We start from the raw sequence: 10,262 nt of genomic DNA, 5'->3' as shown, positions 1-10,262 counted from the left end.
CCTTTCCTCCATGTCCTGGTCCACCGAAGGGGTGCGGGATGACTCACCCGTCTCCGGCAGGGGGACGGTGGCCGGAGCCCCTCCGGCAGCTTCCCAAACCTAGGATGGGGCACGGTGTGGCACGGTTCTGCCGCTCAAAGATGAAGCCGTCGCATGGGGCACCCAACCACCAGCGAGAACCAATGGGGGGGGGCTCGACACGACCTTCGTGCCTCGGGGGTTGCTCCAGAGGAAGGATGCTGGGAGAATAGGCTCGTGACTCTCCATCTGCGATCTCGACTAATGGGCCAGCACCACCTCCCGCGCGGCTGTCCGTTTCAGGGGGGGCTTGGGACCGCGGCTGAACCGGAAGCCTCCGGAGGTCACGCACCAGGCGGGCTCACCATTGCGACAGAAGGGACCCTAAAGGGAAAGTGTTAGAGGGGGGACGCATCATGTAATAATCTAGAAGGGCATGGTACTTACTCATCCACGGCTATCCATTTCCTCTATTTCAGGGACGATGGGGCGATGCCACGGCAACTCCCGAACCCCTTCCTCTTGTGGCATACCTCAACGTTCAGAAGGGTTACACTGAAGGATGACACGCTGCCCCTGGTGGCGGGGGCGGTAGTCACAGCCGTGGCCAAGGCTCCCCCACGTGCTGTCTGCAGGGCTGCGGGCGGCCACCTTAGGAGCACTTGGTGGCACCTGCCCTCCAGCGGCAACCTCAGGAGCACATGATGGCACCTGCCCTCTAGCGGCCACCTCAGCAGCATTTGGTGGCACCTGCCCTCCAGCGGCCACCTCAGGAGCATTTGGTGGTGCCTGCCTCCAGGGGCCATCTCAGGAGCAATCGGCGATGCTCGCCCCCACCCTAGGAAGCACCTTAGGGGCGCGCACCACCGGGCCAGCGAGCATGGGAGCCACCAAGACAGGGTTTTCGCGAGGCCCCATGTGACCCTCGGGGAGAAACCTCCACTCATTGAAGCACGGGATCTTCTCGACCAAGGCCTCTCCGATTGAGCAGTTGTACAAGAGGCACCCCTCGGCGGGGAGCGCAGTAGGCGCTGGGTCACCCATCACGAGCTCAAGCATTATGCGCAACGTCTTGGAGGGGAGCGAAGGAACCTGGAGCCTCATGGGATCGTTGGGGCCAGTGAAGGCCCACATTGGGCGAGAATGGCGCTGGAGCGGGGCGATGCGCCGCCGGACGAACTCCCTCACCACCATCGACACCGTCACCCCTACCTCCTTCAGCTTGGCCAGCCTGGACAAGACATGCGCAAGCCGTCGGTCAATGAGCTCCACATGTCCCCAGACAGAGCTTGGCACCACTGGCGCCCATGGGAGGTGGAGCAGGGGGCTGAGCACGGTGGCGTCCACATAGACCCATTGCTTTTGGAATCCTCTTACATTTGGGACGGAGCGTGAAATTGATGCGGGAGCCAGCTGTTGCCGACACCGCCTGGAATGACACGCACCCTGAGCATCATCTGCTATCAACCAGGCGGAGCGAGAAGAAATAGCGGAACAAGGCCATGGACGGGGCAATGCGCACGAGAGCCTCGCACGGGAAGGCAAAGGCGGAGAGGAGGACAATGGATCCGGGATCCAGATTCAGCGCTTGGATTTGGTAATGCGAAAGCACAATATTGAAGAAATCAGAGAAAGGGGGGATCAGGCCGGCCTGGAGGGCATGGAGATGAAGGTGATTTCGATGGCCTCCATGTCGATAAAGGCCCGGGAGGCAGGCCAGACCATCGTCGCCTTCCACTCATTGGAATCAGCGGCGAGGGCCTGCCGAACCTTGTTCAGCCCCTCCTGGTTGACCACCATCGACCGGCCCAGCGCGGGCTCCAACCCCGGCGAGGACTCCGCTGGCGCGCAAGCTGTCCCTTTCTTCTTCAACCATGGAGGCATGGCAACGGAAGCAGATTGGTGCTGGCGCGGAATCTAGAGAAGGAGGTACGAGCTCACAGGAAAGAGGGGGAGCAGAGGACGAGTTTGGAGGGTAATGATGTTTGCAACAGGCAGTTGTCAAGTCAGACGGTTACTGAGGCGGTGTGGGGAAGTGGAGACGCCCACGTCCCATTAGGCGCCACGCGTCGACTCGATCCGTAGGTGATTGGGGCCTGCGGCGCTTTGCCCTTGCCCTTTGCCTTCGCCTCGAAGCTAAGTCCGAGCACGCCTTGGGCTCGGGGGCTACTGTCAGTGTTCTAAGAACCAAGCACCCAGACTTACCTGCCTACGGCCAATAGTGTGGCTCCATCAGCGTCCTGGTACAACCCATCTTCAGCATCGACAAGACAAGACCCTCGTGAGGGGCCAAGCCTCGTGAGGAGGACGATGCCAAGACCTCCGGAGGGAGCGGCCTCCCCAGGCAGCCTCCTGAGGAGTGGAGATTCCTATGTAGGCGGTCACCTCATGAGGTTGAGGTGATGCAAGCCATGAGGACCAAGGCCAGGCGGGCGCCAGTAGGCACAGAGCATCAAGTTTCCTCTTTGGTGATAAGGAGGCACGCGCAGGCGCGGGGTCTCGAGGAATTAGCCAAAGGTTTCCCTTCCCATGCAACGAGACCAAGACCACCAGAACGGCAGGACAGATGTCATCACCGAGCCCACCATGGCGTCATGAGAAAAAGCTTTGTAGGCGAAGACCACCGTTCGTCGGGATAAGATGTACTACTTGTCTCCCTTCAAACTTGGCCAGTGTGGGATCGCTTCCCGCCTATGTTTTGGAGGAAGAGGACCGAGGCCACTATAAATATAGCTTAGCCACCACCATAGGAGGGGATCCGGAACCCGAACCCTCACTAGTTCACACCCACACTAGAACTGACCTCCTGAGCTTGTTCTTCCTCTATACTAGTTCATCCTCAGCCCCTCTCGAGGCTAATCCACCCAAAGCAAGAGTAGGGTCTTACACCGCAAGGTGGCCCGAACCTGGGTAAACTGCCGAGTCCCTTCCCTTTTCCGTTCATTGAGCTAGGCCGTGAGAGCGACGCGTTCGTTGGCTGGAGAGGTTGAGTTCTCCGCACACGCCCCTAAGTTCGAACCTTCTAGGGTCTGTGGAGCCCTGAATCCGACATTTACCAACTCTTAAAATAATCTAAGTGAAGCATGAGAGCATTTCTTCAAAATTTGCTAACTCTCAAAATAATCTATGTGAAGCATGAGAGAATTTCTTCAAAAACTAAACCACCGATGTGGTCAAAAAGATATAAGTGAAGTACTAGAGCAATTCCCTAGCTCAAAAAATTGAAGTGAAGCACACAGAGCAATTCTAACAAATCATGGCATCATTATGGCTTTCTCAAATAGGTGTATCCAGTAAGGATGATTGTGACAAACTAAAAAGTAAAACAAGCAATGACTCATATAATACAAGACGCTCCAACCAAAAGTCATGATATCTGACGAATAGAAATATAGCTCCACGTAAAATTATCGATGGTCGTTAGAAGAAAGAGGGGATGCCTTCCGGGGCATCCCCAAGACTAGTTGATTGGGAGTCCTTGAATATTTCCTTGGGGTGCCATTGGCATCCCCAAGCTTAGGATCTTTCCACTCCTTATTCCTTCATCCATCGTGATCTCACCCAAAACTTGAAAACTTCAATCACACAAAACTTAACAAAACCTTCTTGAGATCCGCTAGTATAATAAAGCAAATCACCACTTTAAGTACTGTTGCAAACCCATTCAGATTTTATTATGTCATTATACCTACTATATTCTAACTTTACCAAGGCTTATAACCCCCGATAGAATCCATAGATTCATCGAAATAAGCACACAATGCAACAAAAAAGAATCTGTCAAAAACATAGCAGTTTGTAGTAATCTGTACTTAATGTAGGCAATTTGTATATCAATCTTGTCTAAACAATTCAGAAGTTTTCGTTGCTCCAGTGATTTTTGATAATTCTGCTACTGGACATAAAAGTCTTTGTTTTCCAACAGGATCAAATCAACTATCACCCAAGCCATCCTAAAGGCATTACTTGGCAAAAACACTAACTAAAACATAAAAAACACAATCATAACAAAAGCATAAAGAAACAAAAATTTAAAGGGTAACTATTGGGTTGCCTCCCAATGAGCGCTATTGTTTTACGCCCCTAGCTAGGCATAATGCATATATTCAAGTATTGTCATCTTTAGTTTTTGCTTCATAGGTTGCCCTCATGATTGACTCATATGGTGGCTTAATTATAGTTCTAGGGAAGTGTTCCATACCCTTTCTCAACAGAAACTAAAATTTAATATTCCTTTCTGTCATATCAATCACGTCACCTATAGATCTTAAAAATGGTCTACCAAGTATTATGGGACAAGATGGATTGCAGTCAATATCAAGAACAATAAAATCTATGGGCACATAGTTCCTATTTGCAAGAATAAGAACATCATTAATTCTTCCCAAAGGCTTTTTAATAGTAGAATCCGCCAATTGCAAATTAAGAGAACATTCTTCCAAGTTGGTAAAACCTAGCACATCACATAGAGATTTCAAAGTTGTGGAAACACTAGCACCCAAATCATACAAAGCATTGCACTCATAATTTTATATCTTGACTTTAATGGTAGGTTCCCATTCATCATATATTTTTCTAGGATTGAAATATCTAATTCTAACTTTTCTTCTAAAGCTTTCATCATCGATTCTACAATATGTTTAGTAGCTTTATTTTGTTCATATGCATAGGGTGAGTTTAGCATGGATTGCAACAAAGAAATACACTCAATCAGAGAAAAACTATCATAATTAAAATCTTTGTAATCCAAAAGAGTGGGCACATCACTAGTTAAAGTTTTTACCTCTTCAAACCCAATTTTATCAAATTTTTCAACATGATTTTCACCCTCCGAATTATGAGGACACCTTCTAGCTAAAGTTAACTCATCTTAAGTCCTATTATCATCAATTTAAACATTACTAAAAAAGGAAGCAATAGAAGAAACACCAATCATCTTGACATCTTCATCGTTACTACGAAAAAATCAGGTGGAATTGCTTTTACTAAAAATTCTCTTTTAGCTCTTAGCATAGCGGTTCTCTTCTTACTCTCATCCATGAAAAATATAAAGCTTTAATTGATTCATTGACATCAACCTTGTGTGGAAAAATTTTAATCTTGAGATTTTCTACATCATGTGTAATTCTATCAATGCTCCTAGATATATCATCAATCTTTTTCAATTTCTCTTCTATCATAGTGCTGAAATCTTTTTGAGAATTGATAAATTCATTAATATTACTCTCAAGATAAGAGGGCATCCTATTATTATTATTATTATTATTATTATTATTATTAGAATTACCATAGGGATTGCTATAATTATTAGAGGAATTTCTAGGAAACGACTTAGGATTAAAATTATCCCGATAGGCATTGTTATTAAAATCGTTTCTGAGACAAAATTCACATCTATGGGGTCATTAGTTAGCTCAATCAAAGTAGACAAAGGCACATCATTAAGATCAATAGGAGCATTTTTTACTAGCAACCAATTTCATAAGTGCATCAACTTTTTGACTTAAAGTACTAATTTCTTCAACAGAATTAACCTTTTTACTAGTAGGTCCTCTTTCAGTATGCCATTTGTGAATAATTTTCCATGATAGTATCAAGTAATTCAGTGGCTTCACCCAAATTAATCTCCATAAAAGTACCACCCGCGGCAGAATCTAAAAGATTTGTAGAAACAAAATTCAATCCCGCATAATTTTTTGTATAATCATCTATAGATTTAAACCATGAGTAGGACAATTTTTAGCATTAATTTCATTCTTGCCCAAGATTGTGCAACATGTTCATGATCAAATTGCTTGAAATTCATAATTTGGTTTCTAAGCGAAATAATTTTCGCGGGAGGAAACTACTTAGTAATAAAAACATCTTTGCACTTATCCCAAGAATCGATACTATTTCATGGAAAAGATGGAAAACAAATTTTTGCATGATCCTGCAAAGAGAAAGGAAATAATTTTAATTTCACAATATCATTATCCGCATCTTTTTTTCTTTTGCATATCGCACAATTCTATGAACGTGTTTAGATGGGACTTGACATCCTCATTAGGATTACCGTAAAATTGCTCTTTGATAACAAGATTCAACAAAGTGACATTAATATCATAAGACTCCGCACTAGCGGTGGGAGGAGCAATAAGAGTACTAATAAAATCATCATTATTAGTATTGAAAAAATCACACAATTCAGTATTTTCTTGAGACATAGTTACTACGCAAACAAGATCACAAGCAAACAAAAGATCAAACAAGAAAAAGGCCAACGAAAAATATTTTTGTATTTTTGCAAAAACTTTTTAGAAGTGAGGAGCTGAAAATGAGAGGCAAATGGCAAATAAAGTAATTGCATGGAGATGAGAGTTTATGCGTAGGTACTTGATAGATGTTGATGATGTCTCCTCCGCAACGGCGCTAGAAATTCTTCCTGCTACTTGTGACTTGCATTGGTATTTCCCTGAGGAGGAGAGGATGATGCAGCACAACAGAGATAAGTATTTCCCTCAGTTATGAACCCAAGGTTATCAATCCAGTAGGAGAAACGGGCAACACTATGTAAACATCACCTGCACACACAAAACAAATACTTGCAACGCAACGCGTAAGAGGGGTTATCAATCCCTCAACTGTATTGAGATAGATTAAATTGTATAGGTTTTGGTAAATAGATCTAATAAAACTAAAAAATAAAATAAATAAAGAAAAATTACAGCAAGGTATTTTTGGTTTAATATATGATAGGAAATAGACCCGGGGGCATAGTTTTCACTAGAGGCTTCTCTCGAGAAAATAGCATACGGTGGGTAAACAAATTACTATTGGGCAATTGGTAGAAAAGAAAATAATTATGACGATATCCAAGGCAATGATCATATATATAGGCATCACATCCAAGATTACTAGATCGACTCCTGCATCCATCTACTACTATTACTCCACACATCGACAGCTATCCAGCATGCATCTAGTGTATTAAGTTCATGGGAAAATGGAGTAATGCAATAAGAACGCTGACATGATGTAGACAAGATAAACTCATGTATGAATAAACCCCATCTTGTTACCCTTAATAGCAATGATACATGCATGTCATGTCTCACTCTGTCACTGAGATTGAGCACCGCAAGATCGAACCCATAAAAAGCACCTCTTCCCATGGCAAGATAAATCAATCTAGTCGGCCAAACCAAACCAATAAATCGAAGAAGAAATACGAGACTATAATAATCATGCATAAAAGAGTTCAAAGAAGACACAAATAATATTCATGGATAGAACTGATCATAAACTCACAATTCATTAGATCCCAACAAACAAACCACAAAAAAGAATTACATCAAATAGATCTCCAATAACATCGAGGACAAGATTGTATTGAAGATCAAAAAGAGAGAAGAAGCCATCTAGAAAGTAGCTATGGACTGTAGGTCTGTGGTAAACTACTCATGCATCATCAGAGGGGCAACAAGGATGATGAATAGGGTGGCAATGGGTCAGGTTTGGCACGGGTGGAGCTGGTCAAATACAACCCATGACCCATCTTCCTACCTTCTACCCATCCATCAAACTAACTCATCATCGTTCATTCACAGATGACAACATAAGGTATAAGCACAAGTAGGCAGCAAATACACTGTTCAAACATTGTCCACACACACAATGACAACTCAAATGGTCGATAGTAAAAAACTTGTCTTCAATCTTATCTTATTCCATTAAAAGCATTAGACCACACAACGACAAGTTAACAACTCAAATAGTCTCATAGTAGTATTCTTGTCTTAAATCTTATTAGATCACAACCAAAGTTGTAAGATCTTACTACATCACAACCGAAGTTGCATAAATAAAGTACGTAACTTAATTCAAAATTCAAATGCACTTCCAACAGTACGTGTGTGAGCAGACGCACTACTCTAACCCCCTTTTATAAAGGGATAAGGGAGGGGGCTGCCCTCTCTTGAAGGAAGCGGCCGCCCCGCTCCCCCAATACGGCCTCGTTGCGCCTTCGGCAGCTTTGGGAATCAAGATCGACCCCCTGCTCCAACCATCGGCGCCTGGTTTTCTGCCATGGCACTCGTCCCCGCGCTCTCCGCATCCACCACCTACCCATCCCAACACATCAGGTACATGTGGTGGAAGCGCATAAAGCGGAAGCAAGTGGGATAGCAGTTTCTGCCCCGTGATCGTGGGGCATGGGCCGCCCGCAGGCCACGATCTGAGTCATTTTTTGTGACATTACGCACGACGCGATGGAAAAACCGGAAAACTGGCCCGGACTCAAGATTAATGAAGAAGCAAAGAAGACCTTAAGAGGTGTAGCGACCCGACCTCAAACGGTCAAGTCTCTGTGCTTCAGTGTCATCTCTGGATCGGTAATGCTGACACACACAGTACTCAAAGGTTTTATAACAGAGTGGCAATCACACACTTATTACATCGAATGTCTCAAGAGAGAACTTATTACAATAAATATGGCTTAAGGCCATCTAATACAATAACAACGGAAGGCTTGGAAGATAAAGTGAGTCCATCAACTCCAACGGCATAGCTGAGTGCATGACAAACGACCTACCACACCTTACTCCTCGTCTGAAAAGTCTGCAACATGATACGTTGCATCCCGAAAATGGGTCAGCACATGGAATATGCTGGCAATGCAACGCAGGAGAGTAATGAATAGATAAAAGCTATCACTATATGCATATATGGATGGTGGAGGCTGTATGGTTAATATGTTTTGCGAAAAGCCAATTTTTCCCTACAACAAAGGAATATATTTTATTTAACTATCATGGTGGTTGAAAAATATTGAGAAGGTTCCTCCAACTCAATCCCAATTAAAAGTAATTATCAACCCAACAAATTAATTTAGAGTGATGAGATCCATATGATAATCCAAGAACCGGATACTCAAGATGTCCATAACCGCTAACCATGATTAGTTTGTACACTCTGCATAGGTTTGCACACTTTTCCCCACAAGACTCGATCTCCTCTGTTGGATTTTTCGCACTACCGGGTGTTTGAGAAACGGATGACTGAGACAAAATATTTCAGAAGCATTTGCTCTTTACTCCGGGCGGACCTGTACACCTACAATCCCCTACATCTGCTAGTACACCTCTTCAAGGACTCACGCAACTTACTCAATTATGCTAGAGCCCATAATGGCTTGTGGCTGCACACGGAAGTTTCTATCATGAATAGTCTTATGATCCCTTTGAGCCTGGGTGGCGGACCGTAGGATGATCACACGGCGGGTACTCCGGGATATCTTAGGACAACACTGGATTCTCCAGGTGCCCACAAGCAATCCACCCAGATGTGTATTAAAGTTGCCACCTTAAGTTGAACCATTAATTAACAACTCACTTCTATCATGGATACACTCAAACCCAAACCACGTCTACGAGCATACCATGGCAATATAAGCATAACGTAGAAGTAACTCCCAAGGGTTTGATAATAAAATAGGTAATAGGTGCTACGTCATTATCTACTTCCCAGACACACATGTTAAGAGATCCTACTCATGCAATGTCTGAAGGTTGAAACTAATGCATAAAAACTGGGTGATAAAAGGGGTATGATCAAAGTGTTACTTGCCTTGCTGACGATCTGCAAATCCTAAAGACTCATAGTAGCACGCTTCGCACTCCGGGTGTTCAATCGCGAACAAACAATAGCATACATAATCAATCAAGCAAATATGCACGGGTAAATCTCAAACAAGAAAATCTAACCAGAAAGTTCAACTGAAGAACTCTGATTTGCAAAAAGAATCAAATCAAATGGAGCAACGAAACTCAAACAGCGAAAGCAACAAGATCTGATTACTAATCTGGACTAAATCAAATTTTACAGTACCAAAATCTTGTTCAAGTTGGTTAAATAGAAAGAGGGGTTCGAGACGAAGATCTAGGCGCTTGAATCGCCTGATTCCGATAAGCGAGCGCAAAGATAAACTAAAACGAAAAACAGGGTAGAAATTGCGATCGAAAATAATCGCGGAAAAATCCTGGAAAAAGAAAACTGACGAACAGGCAAACAAACGAACGTTCGCTGTCTGCGGTTAACGGGTGAAAACCATTCGTTAAAATGAACGTACGAATGGGCGTTCGTTAAATAACTAAACCAGAAAAAAATAAAAACCAAACCAATCTAATAAAAAAGGATCTAGGGTTTTTACCGGAAAAACCGAACCGGCGAAGAAAACCGGCGGCGGCAGCGGCGAACTCTGGCGA

Source organism: Triticum urartu, chromosome 6A, assembly GCF_056163025.1.
Source record: "Triticum urartu cultivar PI428250 chromosome 6A, HENAU_Tu73, whole genome shotgun sequence".
Taxonomy (NCBI): domain Eukaryota; kingdom Viridiplantae; phylum Streptophyta; class Magnoliopsida; order Poales; family Poaceae; genus Triticum; species Triticum urartu.
Note: the sequence above shows the minus strand (reverse complement) of the source record.